Genomic DNA, 15,275 nt, shown 5'->3' with positions numbered 1-15,275 from the left:
CACCTCTCACTCAGTTAAATCCCTCGGAATAAGCATTGACCAGAACCTCAGCCTTTCTCCCCACATAAAAAATGCGTCCAAAGGCACTCTCTTCTCTCTACATCACCTCAAGACAATTAAACCCTTCATTCCTGCTGATGACTTTAAATTAGTTGTTCAATCGTTAGCACTTTCTAGATTGGACTATGATAATGCCATTCTCTTTGGAACACCGAAAGTCCACCTAGCCCCAATCAAATCAGTCCTTATCCTCGCGGCCAGGCTTATTTTGGACTGTAAGCAGTTTGATCACATCTCCCCCATCCTCAAAGATCTCAAATGGCTTCCCATCGAAGGCAGATCCACCTTCAAGAATGCTTGCATTACGCATAAAGCCTTGCATCATCATACCACATTGTATCTCTCAGACAAACTCCACAAAGCGGGCTGCTCTAGAGAAATGAGGAGCACAAATACTCTCATGCTAGTAACTCCCTTGCTTAACAAAAAATCTACCCAGTTAGGCTCTTTCTCCGGAAATGAGCCAACTATCTGGAACTCACTCCCCAAAGATCTACTCTGCAACCCCTCCTATCTCAGCTTCAAAAAACATCTCAAGCGGCATCTTCTCAACAAATACTGGGGTCCTTAATTCTGCCACCTAACAGGGTCTCACAAACTGCCCATGACGGTGCTATGTTCTCACCACATTATACCTGACTTACTACCCCCCCACTCTCATTCTCACATATACTTCCACCCACCCCCTACTTGTTCTCTTATAATCTCTGTCTACTCCTACATGTTATCTAATCGCCCATCACCCTCCTCAGTTTCCCTCTACCTCCTCACTCCCCCCGCATCCCTGACCACCCACTCTAGCTCAACTATTCAATTCTGGTTATCGACTAATTGTACTCCTTATTTTCTTGTCCATGTATTTACTGTTCTTTGCATTTTGTTCCTATTATCTTGAACTTTTCCTTTTTGTACAAATGTTATATTGCAATTTGTTCCACTCCCAACCCTTGTAAAGCGCTCTGATACCTTTGGGTCTAGTCAGTGCTATATAAAACTGTTTAAATAAATAAAATAAAATAAGATGTTTGTTTGGCCAACCCTGATGTTCCAATCCTTTTAGCTATTTTTCACTCAACATATTGTCGCAATTCGCATCGGCCCCAGGTCACAACACACATTAACTCCAGGCTGACAAGCTCTGTGCCCCTCTTGCAGCTGCAAATTACTGCGTACTCCTAAAATAGGGCTCGCAGCACAGCAGTGTGCCAGCTTCCTCTATGCCATTGCAGTGACATGTGGTGAAGTGCCTGTTTTTGGACTTTGTTCATCCCTCCAACCTGAACAGGAATCATCTTAAACCTCAGCAAATTCATATATGGAGGGAAAGACCTGAGCAAATATTCTCACTGAACTGCACAAGCAATGTCAAGCCTGGAACAGTCACCACCAGTTTCAGATTAGACACAAATGTTCCTAATCAGCTTCAAGTATAGAAGTCTTAGATTAAGTTGTGAGCTGTGTCATATATCTCTCTGTGCTCTAGAGTACCACTTCGAAGGTCATTTCAAGAGCCAAATTAACATTATGTGGGTTGTCAGAGGTCACAAACTCACCAAATCCAAAGTTCTGTAGCTCAGGTCCTTGGCCACTCTGTCATCCCCCTCACTGCCAATCTGCACTCTCCAAACAGCAACTGCCTTTCAGGTATAAATAAAACAACCGCAAAGGTGCACCACAAAGGACAAAAAATAAGTGCAAATGATATTTAGCACAAGAAAGAATTTTTTCTCAAAAAGATATTGGTAATCTTCTGGTAATCTTTATTTTCAATTTTCAGTAAAACATACAGCCGACGCGTTTCGTCCCAAGCTGGGACTTCTTCAGGGCTTTTATAATCTTGGTTCGTCACTTTTAGAGCGAATATACAGGAACACATCGACTTTGCGGGTGTTTCGGCGGGACGAAGGCTTTGTGGATGGGCGCCGGCTGTTTTAACACGAACGGCCTACTGGAATACAGTGCCCACATCCTCCTCCCTGGGACATATAGGACCTCTTGTCCTTTGAAATTCCGACAAATAACCCAGAATATGAAATGAGTCATATACACATGAAGGTTGCGATACCGATCCTTGTTATTGTTTAGGAATCCTGCAAAGCTTTGTCCTCACCACTCAAAATTTTACAGTTCAACCCTGACTGCTTCAAACTGGAAGGAAATACATATTCCGGCTTGCATATTAGGACTATTGAGTCTGGGAAGGCGCCCTTCGGACTCTTTCCTGTATATTCGCTCTAAAAGTGACGAACCAAGATTATAAAAGCCCTGAAGAAGTCCCAGCTTGGGACGAAACGCGTCGGCTGTATGTTTTACTGAAAATTGAAAATAAAGATTACCAGAAGATTACCAACATCTTTTTGAGAAAAAATTCTTTCTTGTGCTAAATATCATTTGCACTTATTTTTTGTCCTTTGTGGTGCACCTTTGCGGTTGTTTTATTTGTACTTGGATTCCCTAGGGAATAGGCACAGTAACGATGGGTGCCAGCCAGTGTGCACACAATTCCCTTTAGTAACTCAAGGGCCACGTAACTTTTCGGGGAGAAAGGTAGTCAGGTGCTGACATTAGGAAGGGTCCATCGTTTTATCTCTGTTTCTGCCTTTCAGGTATATGTCACAAAAGTGATCTGGTTTCTTGGTATCATCTTAAAAATGGCCATGCTTGTGTTCTCACCATCTCTGAAGTGTTGTTACCACCAACGTTCTAACACAGAAACTTCACCTCATTACTCTTTTGAGGGGACATGACCCACCCAGACCCCTGGGCGCATCAGCCATTTTCAGAATGGCCGCAGCTGGAACCGTATGGCAGAGCACAATGGAGAAGCCATAACATGCTACTTTCTTGCCAGAAGTTCAGAGAAATATTTTTGACAAGCAGTGTAAACATACGATTTCAATCACACAGTCATTCAAGGAATCACCAAGTGGATAGTATAGCTCATGAGAACAGGCACATACTACACAATCTACAGCATGTCCACCAATGGGTCATTTGAAATGAAGAAAAGAAGAAAGTAAATTTCCCTACTACTGCATAACGATGTTCACTAAACCGTAGTTTAGTGAACCGCTGAGCCTGCACTCCAGGCGAGGTCGCCCCCACGCACCGCTGCTCCTTGCCTGATTTTGTTGCTTCCTGTTTTGCTGTTTGCCTCCTGCCTGCACTGCCGGACAACCCAGCCGCCGCTGAGCCGCCAGACCAACCACTTTTCCCACCGCTGCCTCCCTGCGGCCCCGCCCCCCTCCTGCCCATTCGCCGCCCCGCTCCCGCCACCCAGCTGACCCTCCCTCCCGGCTCCTCATTTATGACGCCCCCCTGCACGCGCAGTGGACACGCGCAGCGGGCACGCCGATTGTGCGCCGAAGGCGCACCAAAGGCATGCCCGTCTGCGCCTGTTCGTGCCTGGACCGCGCCCAGCGCCAGGATTCCTGGCCCCCGCCGATGCAAGACTACCCGACGGACCTACGATGCCGCCACCCTCTACGCACTCAATGCCGGCCGGAACCCTGCCTGCTACCGAGCAACCCCGAGACGCACCCACGGACCTTTCGCCTGCCAGGCCTGCAGATTCACCTCTTCCCGGACCTGCACCACCCCCACCAAGTCGAGCACCAGCAGCAACAACCTGAAGTGCATCCTACTCAACACCCACTCCGTTCACAGGCACGCCGTGGAACTCTGGGACCTGCGACACGACAGCACCGGACGTCGCCTTCCTCACCGAAACCTGGATGAATGCCTCCTCAGCGCCCGACATCGCCATAGCCATCCCGGACGGATACAAGATCACCCGGAAGGACCGCGTCAACCAGACGGGAGGAGGCATCGCCATCGTACACAAGAACACCATCCGCATCTCGACTAACTCTGACGAAACCTTTACCGCCGCTGAACACCTGCATTTCCAGATACATACTGACCCCAAGACCACCCTCCGCGGCACCCTCATCTACAGACCACCTGGACCACGCTCACAATTCAGCGAAGACATCACAGACTTCATCAGCACGCACGCCCTGCCCTCCGCCGACTACATCCTCCTAGGGGACCTCAACTTCCACCTGGAGAACAACAACGACGGAAACACCACCGCCCTGCTGGACAACCTCGCCAACCTCGGACTCAAGCAACTGGTGAACACCCCCACCCACTACGCCGGCCACACGCTTGACCCCGTCTTCTCATCCAGCAAGCACATCTCCTTCAGCCACGCCACCGGACTCCACTGGACCGACCACAGCTGCGTCCACTTCAGCTTCAAAAGAATTATGACCCACCACCATCCGCAACAGGTACCCCGCCGAAACTGGAGCAAGATCACCTCCGAGCAGCTCACTGCCTCCCTCAGCCAGAACACTCCGACCAGCACAACGGACCCCAACGAAGCAGCCAGCAACCTCACCAAGTGGCTGACCGCCTGCGCCGATGACTTCGCACCACTAAAGAACCCTCCCAGCAGACCCGCAAGAAAACCTCCTGGTTCACCGACGAACTCAAGGAATCCAAGAAGAACTGCCGCACTCTCGAGAAAGCCTGGCGACTCGACCACACCACAGACAACAGGGCCGCCCTCAAGCACGCCATCCGCAAACACCATCAGCTGATCCGTGCCACCAACAAGACGGCACTCAAAGAACGACTGGACAACAACACCCACGACAGCAAGGAACTCTTTAGCATCGTCAAAGAGTTCTCCAACCCCAGCGCCGGAAACAACGACATTACTCCCTCGCAAGACCTCTGCAACTCACTCGCCTCATTCTTTCACCACAAGATCGCCGACATACACAACAGCTTCGACGCACAGACCACGCACCCCACCACCGAACCAGCGCCCGCCACCACCACCCTCTGCAAATGGACCCCGATCAGCGCCGAAGACACCACCCGCACGATGAACTCCATCCACTCCAGATCACCAACCGACCCGTGCCCACACCACGTCTTCAACAAAGCCGACGCCACCATCGCACCCCATCTTCGAGACACCATCAACTCCTCCTTCCTAACCACCACCTTCCCGGAAAGCTGGAAGCACGCCGAGCTGACCGCCCTCCTGAAGAAACCGACGGCGGACCCCACCGACCTCAGGAACTACCGTCCCATCTCACTCCTTCCATCGAGAAGACGTCAACAGACAGCTTGCCGCCTTCCTCGAGACAAACGGATCCCTCGACCCCTCGCAGTCCGGGTTTCGCAGCCACCGACGACATCAGAACCCTGATCGACAATGGGGAAACAGCGGCCCTAATCCTCCTGGACCTCTCTGCAGCATTCGACACCGTCTGCCGCCGCACCCTAGTGAAGCGCCTCAGCAACGTCGGAATCCGAGAGAAAGCGCTGGAGTGGATCATCTCGTTCCTCACCGGAAGAACCCAGAGAGTCCGCCTCCCTCCGTTCAGATCCGAGGCCACCGAAGTCATCTGCGGCGTACCACAAGGATCATCACTCAGCCCCACCATCTTCAACGTCTATATGAGCCCCCTCGCTGCCATCGCATGCCAGCACAACCTCAACATCATCTCCTACGCCGACGACACCCAGCTCATCCTCTCCCTCACCAACGTCCCCACCACCGCCAGAGCCAACCTACACGAAGGTATGAAAGACGTCGCCGACTGGATGAGAAACAGCCGCCTTAAACTGAACTCAGACAAGACGGAAGTCCTCATCCTGGGATCATCACCCTCCACCTGGGACGACTCCTGGTGGCCCCCGGCCTTGGGCACCGCTCCCAAACCAACGGACCACGCACGAAACCTGGGCTTCATCCTGGACTCCTCCCTGTCAGTGACCAGACAAGTCAACGCCGTCTCAGCCTCGTGCTTCAACACCCTGCGCATGCTCCGCAAGATCTTCAGATGGATTCCCACGGAAACCAGGAAGACCGTCATCCAGGCACTCGTCAGCAGCCGACTAGACTACGGGAACACCCTCTACGCCGGAACCACAGCCAAACTTCAAAAAAGACTCCAACGCATCCAGAACGCCTCCGCACGACTCATCCTCGACATCCCCTGACACAGCCACATCTCTGGACACCTGAGAGACCTGCACTGGCTCCCCGTCAGCAAGAGAATCACGTTCAGACTCCTCACCCACGCACACAAGGCTCTCCACAACCGGGGCCCCAAGTACCTCAACGACCGCATGACCTTCTACACGCTCACCCGCCAGCTACGATCGACCAGCCACGCACTCGCCACCGTTCCACGCATCCGCAGAGCCACCGCCGGAGGAAGATCCTTCTCCTACCTGGCAGCCAAGACCTGGAACTCCCTCCCCACCCACCTTCGGCGAACCCAAGATCATCTCTCCTTCAGGAAGCAGCTCAAGACCTGGCTGTTCGAGCAGTAACTTACCCCTCCCCCAGCTCCTTGAGACCCTCCCGGGTGAGTAGAGCGCTTTACAAATGTCGTGATTGATTGATTGATTGATATAGAAAAGGTATAAACAGATTTGACATAAGCAGAAGGTGGTCCAGTGGTTTGAATAGAATGGAAAACGTATGCAGGGCATGGCGAGTAGAGGAAAATTTTACCATATATACCCATACCCCCATCTCTCCAGTGTATCAAGACAAGTGAGCAGACAATATCCGTGTGAAAAGCCCTGGGCACAAAGGAGAAAACAGCGTCACTATGTCTAATGAAACAGATTAAGTGTGAAATCGAAACAGGCTCGCCCTATAGAAAATAACTTAAAATGGCTTAGAGTACTGTATAGTGAACACTACTAGAGGTATAAGAAGACTTATTCACACGTATACAAGGACTGCTGACCAACACATCACAAAATGAAGCTCAGTGTGAAAGGAACTGCCTTTCGTTGCATGGGTCAATCGTTGGTGTCTCCTGTTTGAAAGAACATCCCATTCCCCTTCTTTCCTGAAATGGATACTACAAGTGCAAAGTGCAATGGAAAATTAGGACTGTTTAATATATGTATACATGAAATTGATATATTGGAGAACTCTGCATTTGATACTGAGCAAAAAACGTTATGCTGCCTTTGGCTCGACTTTATTGGCAAACAATGCAGTGTATAGGCCAACACTGTATCCTGGAGGAAAATAGAAACTTAATTAAAATTATCATTGGTAAAGCAAATAAGTTTAGTTTAAATGTTAGAGGAGGTGGTAGCCAGGGCCGGACCGGGAACCCAAACCAGCCCTGGTGTGGCAAAGCCTGGTCCCGGGAGGCTAGAAATGCTTGCTGTTTTTGATACGGGGCCGATATTGCAACACTGCAAAACCAGCCACCGGTAACAAACCGCCCCCTCCTGGGGGAATGCCCTGTGCCCGGTACAGACAGTCTGCCCCTCGTGGAAGCTAACAGTTTGGGAAGTGTGGAATGTGGGGGCTTCAGCTGTATTATGAAGCAACATCTTGTGCTACAAAAATATTGAAGCTGCTGGGTGTATGGCTCCTTTGCTGAAGATCCTGCTTTAGCAGAGTTAAGTTGCACTGTCAAAGAAGAGTGTTAAGGAAATGAGCCTTAAGACGAAGTTTGCAATTTAAAATGCACAAACAGAGAATAATTGTGCAGTATATACTTTTGACATGGGTTCATTATTTTGGTTGCTTCTTTTAGAAAGCCTATTTGCCTGCAATTGTTTACTTTGTGAACAAATACATCTATACATCCCACAGCATATTATAATAACAGCAAAGTAAAACAAATTAAACTAGTGTATAGCATGGCGTCTTCATTAAAGACTAACTGGGACTCAAGTACAAGGTAAACATCATGTCACACCAAAGGTCCAATAAAATGTGTTGCCCCAAAACCATAAATGACTAACGAAAAAGGTAAAATGTATCGCTCCTCGAAATGCATGACTGTGATGGACAGTTTGGGCAAACTATGGCAAACCATGAAAAAGCATGAAAGCCAATTGTTGAAAGGGGATGCTTACAGTCAACTTTCTCTGTGTATTTCTTAGTATTCTACTTTTTGAAATATTGTTCACCTGAAGTCTTTCTGACAGCTGAAAGTGTCTGAAGCCAGAACTAAATGAAATTCAACGCTGTTCTACAAATCACAACACATAGAAAATCACAAATATTTTAACTTTTTTTACGAAAAGACACATTCCAACTTCTTTACTTTTCTTTAAAAAAAAACAAAAAAAACATCAAGAGCTGTAAATCCTAAACTGTATTTGTTCTTTAATGAATTTGCCTGGATCTATCTTTTTAGGGTGACTGCAAATGTTAGCCTCTGATGTGTAGGTATTATTAATGAGAGTGTAATTAAGTACACGGGAGTATCACTGCACATTAATTGTGGCTTATTTCGATGTTGCTCAATGTGAGTCTCAGCAAATAGCAAAATGCCCCTTAGATAGTTCTATTTGACAATAAAAAATAGGGGTGGCAAACCAAATATTAGCAGAATGCCGCACCGATTTTGAAAGCAGTGAGAACATTATGTAAAACACACAAAAATGAGTGACCTTTTTATTTCAATGGAAAACACCAGTCCTGATTTTTGTTGAATAAGTCACTGAAATAATATTAACTGTGTACGTAAACTAAATATCACTTGTTCTGCTCACATAAAAAACTCTTTTGTCTCCACATATCTCAAAAAGCAAGATTTGTAATTATGACCCCAGCAGACTGATAAAACCTTCCAAAGCACATAATACACACGCCTAAAATATCGTCATACGTAATATGGCACCAAAAGAAAACACACTAAACACAATGGACAAATAAGGAAATGAATCAGACACCACTGCAGTGCACCATAAATCAATAACCCAGACAGTAACCTTGCATTTTTTTTTCTATCGAGGCCTAAGCAAGACATGAACTTTGTCAAAATGAGTCAGTGGGGAACAATTTGGGACATAGCGTAAAACACTAAAACAATGGCTGTCACGGTTTGTTTTCACAGCGCACAGAATCCCGAAAGGGATGGCTAACCAATATTTCACTTAGTGGGTGCAAACAGGAAAAACAGGAAAAAGGGCAGCTCAACTGCATCGTGAACGGATAATTGAATGATTTGCAAGTTTCCATGTTTGAAAAGGGCAGCTAAGGCCACGTAGGCCATATTTTACTGAATACATATTCAAAGAGTAATATTATAAGCCAACATGAGAAATTTGAAAAGTATGAAGTGTTGCAGAAATAGAGAAATGAACGATATACACATTACAAATAAGCTGATGACACCAGTAATTAGTCAAATGTAATCATGTGCACATTAGGCCCAGATATGAATAGACTAAACAAGAAAATTGTATTTACCGCACCCTGTAAATTACATTGCCCGTAGAATATAGTGGTGCAGATTTGCAAGCCCCACTTTTTGTGACGTACTGGTGGCGCAGGGGGCTCCTCCATATTTACAAGGAGAGGAAAAGCAATCCTGCGTGACTTTTCCTCTCCTTGTAAATAAGGCCCCTTCACACGCAGCACTGTGCGTGGAAGGGGCGTTCCATGGGTGTTGCGGTGAGTGTTCCCACGCAACACCCATGGAACAAGACACATCTCCAGATTTACGAAAAATCGTAAATCTGGAGATGCGTGTGAATGCTATGCCTGTAACGAGGAGAAATTTTTCATTTCTCCTCGTTTTTTTTCTCTTTTAATGCGTGCTGCTTTCTACAGCACGCATTGAAAGAGGAAAAAGCCTCTTGTGATTGTTTTTGTGCAAGAAGGTGTCCCTTCCTGCACAAAAACAATCTCCCCACGATGAAGGCATCCTTGCATCATGGTGCAAGGGTGCCTGCACCAGCGCATGGCTGCAGTTAGTGCGCCAGCGCAGGGGCAGCACAGAGATGCACCATATTCTCGTAAATATGTTGCATCTCTGTGCTTTCCAAACTAACGCAGCATGGCGCAGCAAAATTAATTGCTGCACCGTGCTGCGTTACTTTGTTGTAAATCTGCCCCAGTATTTATACGGAACAGTAAAAACCTCGTCTTTTCCACATAACATACAAAGTAAGAGGCATATTCACAAGAACCTGTGATAACTACCACAAGAGTAGCGCAACGCAACTTTCAACATCGGAGTCCATCGCGGGAAAATGACCACGTGTCAACGTGGAATTCGCAACGCAGCGGTAGCATGCGATAGACACCAGACAACGCGGAAAATGTCAGTGTGAAAATCAACGCCATGCTGCAAAAATGCGATATGCGGAAGCAAAAAACAGGCGATGAGGCCAACAGCAGCACAAAAAGTAGCGAAAAACAGCCACAGCTCTGCAAACCCCACATGTCTGGAGGGACAATGCACCATAAAATCCAGAGAAACCATGAAAACCAGAAACAAGCCAAAGCACGTGGCAACATGGATGCACCCTGACCCAGCGCCAACTTGAACCCCACAACCCCCACAGACTACCAGCAAGGAACAACGGGGCCGGCGAAGGAAAGGAGGAGAGGGAGAGGAAGACAGGGTGCTGACCACAGAAAAACAAGAACAGCGTCACGGAGGTGACAGAACACTACTAGCAACTGACCCCCAAGCAGACCACCTGGAATGCAGTCGGAGTGCTGAGGAGGCCAATCCAGGAGTCCAATAGGCGCCGGCATGACGTAACTACTCAAACCAGGCACCAACCCGCTGCCAACAGGAAGGCAGCAATGGCGACAGGAGGTGGCAGTCATGCACCACCGTAGGAGCTGGAGGAAATCCAGGCCACAGTAATCAGTGTGGAGACGGTGCAAGGAGTAGGGAGTACGGACACAGCTTGAGAGGACCTGACACAACATCAACAGGGAGTGCAACTTACAGGGAGTGGGTTGACGGGGGAGATGGGCACAATGGCGTTCATGCACAACGAGGTGTAGCACACTGCACACCCACAATCACCCAGGAGCATGTCCCAGATCCCCTTGGCACACAGCATTACACAAACATAGCACAAACAGCACACCCACATTGACCACAACGAGGAACAACGATCAGAGCCGACACTGCAGAACAGGGGACACAACTAGTTCCGCACATGATCAGAAACATGCCTACTACATCTGACAGATCCGGGAACTGTGAAATGGAAATGTACGCCTACAACCTCACATCCGTCATGTAGTCCAAATGTACACTGTCCGTCAGAAGTATCCAGCACCCCCCAAACAGTCACAATGTACATTACCATACAGTCTGCCTGCAAAGCAGCACAATGCGCAAACATACATGACAACACAAAGTCAACATGCACCACCCCCTCACATTGCAGAGGGGCATGCAACACCTTCAGCAGAGCACAGAATACAACACATCAGTGATGCCGGAGAGGACCACCACACCGCCAACACGGACGCCCTATAACAGCCCATGGATATCTCACGCAACCCCCCACCAGGACCCGGCCAGCCAAGCCACTCAGGGGGGAAAACCGAGCCTGCAACATACCACACAGCAGGAGGCACCTGCAAGCACAGATGGCTCACAAAACTCCACCCACCCACACATGGCACCCCAATGCCACGTGTCAGCACGCTAAAAGGAGGTGACCCAACAGATGTGGATGGTGGGCCAACCCATGGAATGTGAACCAGGACACATACATAGGTGTCTACCACCCATCAGGGCCCACCTACACCCCACTAAGGAGACACACACTGCCGTAGAGACACATGCAGATGCACATTCACAGTATAGAATCACGCCCAGGTGCACCCAAGTAGCAGTCACACACCCATGTTGGCTCTGCGTATATGGACCTGGCCACTCCCCTTATGAATTGAGTGGGTGACGACAAAGCTCGAACACGCTGCCTGTGGTGACATGTCTGCATCCAATGTACACAGCATAATGTAATATTGTATGGCCCAGGGCCCCCATGCATACAACAAGACCACAGGGACACACGCAGATATTATGTTGAATTGGCTATGGGAACATGCGCCCGGCCCCTTTATTGGCAGGGCCACATGTACAGTGATGCCTGTGCTGGATGTGTGTGGGGTGAGTGTAGGCCAGTCCGCACGGATTGCCTGGTGCTGGCAACCACCTAAACATTGGACACCAGTGCAACGGAAACAGAAAACACATGCATAACAGAGTCAACTGCTGAGCAACATGGAGGGAGCCCGAAAATGTCCAGAGGATGGCCAACATGCAAAAAAGAAATGTCCGCGACTTGCAGTGCACTGGGTCTGGGACACTAGAGATGAGCGCTCTCATGTGAGGAAAAAGTCTCAGATTGTGTCTCGTCGATATATTCATGACGCAGATGAAGGGAGGTGTGTGAGACCTGCATCATCTTTCCCATCAACATCTCAGGGCCCCCACACTGTGTAAGGTGGCATGGATGCGCAACCGCTCCACAGCACAAAACCCAATCAGCTATGGACAATGGCCTGCGGTACACTGAATCCCTCGCCTGGAGTGCTGAGCAGGGTATCAGGCCGATGATGGCATCAACAACAGATCTGATCAACTCTGTAAGTCTGTCAGGACCACCGTTTCGACTCTGGCAGATGCTGCGTGGAGGTGGTCCTTGCAGTGGCGGCGTGTGCCTCCTGTGGTGATGCGACGTCCGGGCTGGCCTGGACATGCTTACGTGTGTGATCCGTGGTGGGACACATTTGGCCTTGGAGGCTGCGTACAGCTGCAAGGCCATAGAGAAATGGCATTGATGACCCCAAGGCCTAAGCTTTAGAGGCCATCCAATCTCCCCAGAGAAGGAGTCCCAGACCTGACCAGCACCGAGTTAGTGACCCGGAAGCACAGCGGCCTACACAGGCAACCAACCACGGGACGGTGACTTGCGGTGCAGTCAGATGGGCCATGCGACCTGAGTGGGTCACCATCAATGTCCAAGGTGTATGTTGCGGAGGGTTGCGGGGGACAGTGGTATGGACTCCGTCATTGTCAAATCCAGACTCTGTGATGTACTGGACCACATTATAGGCTGGAGGGCGGGGTCAGCACGAGACATTCTCCGGGTGTCACCTGCATAGGTTAATGGCCCCACCGGCCTGCGCAGTTCAGGTACAGTGGCACCACGTGTTTGGTCACCTCCGTGACGGTGACCTGGTTTCTGTCCAGACTAAGCGCATCTTCCTCTTACTCCTCTCTGTGCACCATAGGCATTGAACAGAGTTTGTGGCAGCATGTGGCGCCTGCTGGCGTTGAACAGGTTTTGGGGCAGCACGTGGTGCCGCTGGCATTGAATAGGGTTTGTGACAGCACGTGGTGCTTGTTGGCATTGAACAGGGATTGTGGCAGCACGTGGCACCTGCTGGCATTGAACAGGTGTTGTGGCAGCACATTGCGTCTGTGGGCATTGTACAGGGTTTGTGGCAGCACATGTCTCCAGTAGCCCATATGGAGCTATGCCTCACTGATCCGGGGGGTCTGGGGCTTGGGCCGCTGGTCCAGATTTGGGGGCATTGCCATTCATTAGCCAGGACAAGGTTTCACATATGGGACCCACTGTGCCGCAGAGGACGCCAGTAGAATATATAAATGAGAAAGGAGTAATGTGGGCTAACGTTGGGGGGACAGCGGTGGTCTGAAAGACTGCCCGGGTCGCGGGCCTCGCGCTTGGAGGTTACACTGGAATGTGGTGGGCCCCCTTGACACACGCCGGTGTCTGATGCTGATCAGTGTGGCGTTGTTGCACAGGGTTGGCCCGACAGGTTCGCGCTCAGCGGGCTGTGGTACGGCAGAGGCACAGGATCTCAGCTTACTCAGCTTACAAGGATGGCGTTGGCCTCGTGGCATCGCCCTGGCAGGGACGTTGTGCTTTCCGGAAGAGGACCACGCCCAAGACTACATGCTTTTTATTCACACCCCTATGCTGGCCAGTCGAACGCCGGGCCACCCCACTCTGCTCTCGCTTTTGGGGAGCATAACATGCAACATTCCCGCAAGGACCACCACTGGCAGGGGCGACATGGTTGCATCCACTGTCCACTACACACCATACCCCAGAGACGATGTCGCCGTGGATATGGGTGTGTACGTCATACAGTGGTCTGTCCAGCACTTCATCGCCTCTCTTGGCATTGTGTACTTTCCCAATCATGGTTCTACTGCATCCTTCACACATGCCTGCGGGGAACAGCGTTTACAACGCAACTTTGACAACGCAGTACCTTTACGACGCAACTTTTACAACACAAGTCATTACAACGACTTGCGCTGGGGGCGCTCTAGAATAGGGAATAGTTTTAATTTACTATCCAACACCTTCTCTACTATCCACGGGGACTGGAGTTGGAATAGTAAATTAAACTATTCACTATCCAGCGACCCCTAACGCAAGTCGTTGTAACAACTTGCGTTGTAAAAGTTGCGTCGTAAAGGCATGCGTTGTAAAAGCATGCGTTGTAACGACATACATCCCATGCCTGCTTGCCTCCTCTCCCCACATTCATCTACTGTGTGGCTGAATTGCCCTGACATTGATTGGTCATGTTCACGGCTTGCCCAGGTTACTATTGTAAGTTGTCTAATCGTGTCTGGAGGGTGTTCATGTTGTTGTGCATGTTGGTTGTGAACTTGTGATGTGTGCATTGCCAGATTTGGGGATTGCATGGTTGAGGAGTTGAGGTGAGTGGGGTATTAATTGGGAACTTGCCAAGGAGCTGTGCATTTCCCTTGGAGCCATCCTTGGAGGGCTTGTTGCTGATGGTATGTCGAAAGGTGAAGGGACCATGCACACTGGCTGTGTATTTGAAGACGACATTGGTGTGGGTCGCACAGTGTTCTGATGTTGCCTGCACATAGATGTGTGACGTGGGCTTCCTGTTGCACTGATTGGGTGCTGTGTCACCAGGGGGCACAGGTGGGACATGTGTGCAGTGTACTGTCCCCAACATGTGCGTGCATCCGGCTATGGCGTATGGTCCTTACTTGGTCTCCAGCGGTTCATGTTCATTGTAATGGCCATACGGGCCCTGGGATGACAGGGTAATGGTGATGTCCCTGACATGTGTGGGGGACTTGGATGTGGCTGTCTGTGGGACTCCTCCAACACTGGCGGGTGTTGGTTTGGGTGTGCCAGGGGCCAACAGGTAGAGCACGGCCAGCAGCTTGGTGTGGTGTGGGATGTTGGTTGTCCGCTGTGTTGGTACCGATGGCTTGTTGGGCGATGACAGCCAGGATGCGTAGGATGGTTGTCCCTTTCAGCCTGTAGTGGACCGTGACATTGTCAGTAGTTGTGCCTGTTAGGCAGGTGCGTTTCATGGAGGGCCGCTGTCTTTGTCTGCGCTGCCTCTGTGGTGGTCCAGG

Source organism: Lissotriton vulgaris, chromosome 10 (genome assembly GCF_964263255.1).
Source record: "Lissotriton vulgaris chromosome 10, aLisVul1.2, whole genome shotgun sequence".
NCBI lineage: Eukaryota > Metazoa > Chordata > Amphibia > Caudata > Salamandridae > Lissotriton > Lissotriton vulgaris.
Note: the sequence above shows the minus strand (reverse complement) of the source record.